General features: G+C 35.2%; 1 protein-coding gene across 3 annotated transcripts in view; it reads right to left on the bottom strand.

Moving 5' to 3' along the window:
* LOC106883299 (uncharacterized) overlaps nucleotides 1-648 on the bottom strand; it is an 11640-nt gene that overhangs the window by 5479 nt on the left and 5513 nt on the right. The window lies entirely within an intron of this gene.

Raw genomic sequence — 648 nt, 5'->3', positions numbered from 1 at the left:
TCTGTTAAAAAAGAAAAAAAAAAAACTAAAGCGGGGTAGGGTTCCGTTTACATCTCCGCCATGTGACCCTCCCCCCTTCCACCCCGTATACACCCACGAGAACAATCTGTTATTTGCGCATGAAGTTAAGCATAGGAGGTCTCTACACATGCTAGAAATAGCAGCCAAATCTCTTGATTTTTGTTTTTTTAATTACAGGTAGACAAGAGCGGAAATTGCGGTTCTAGAACATGGCATTTTTTCCACGTAAGTAACATATTTACCAAAATACTATATGCATAGAAAATTTCATTAAAAAATATTCATTTTTCTGAAAGTTATGACCTCCTAAAGTCTAGGGGGTAAAACCCTGTAGTTATGCCCAGATGTCTTTGTAATCGTCATCTACGCTGTTTGAAAGGTATTTGTGTAAAATTTCCTTAAAAAATACCCATTTTCCTGAAAGTTACGAAAATTCTGAGAAGTTATGAAATGTCGGGTCGTGTGAATTTTCCGAAACTCCTCTCGGAAAATTTTTTTTTCCAACAAATCTTTACATACGCTCAATGTGTATGATCTAAGAGATTGTTTGTTGAAAGTTTCATTGAAAAGTATCCATTTTTCTAGAAGTTATGAGGCAACAAAATCATGCCTGAATCTAAAACTTTT

This window comes from Octopus bimaculoides, chromosome 29 (assembly GCF_001194135.2).
Source record: "Octopus bimaculoides isolate UCB-OBI-ISO-001 chromosome 29, ASM119413v2, whole genome shotgun sequence".
In the NCBI taxonomy this organism is placed as follows: Eukaryota; Metazoa; Mollusca; class Cephalopoda; order Octopoda; family Octopodidae; genus Octopus; species Octopus bimaculoides.
This window is presented reverse-complemented; position numbering and strand designations above follow the sequence as displayed.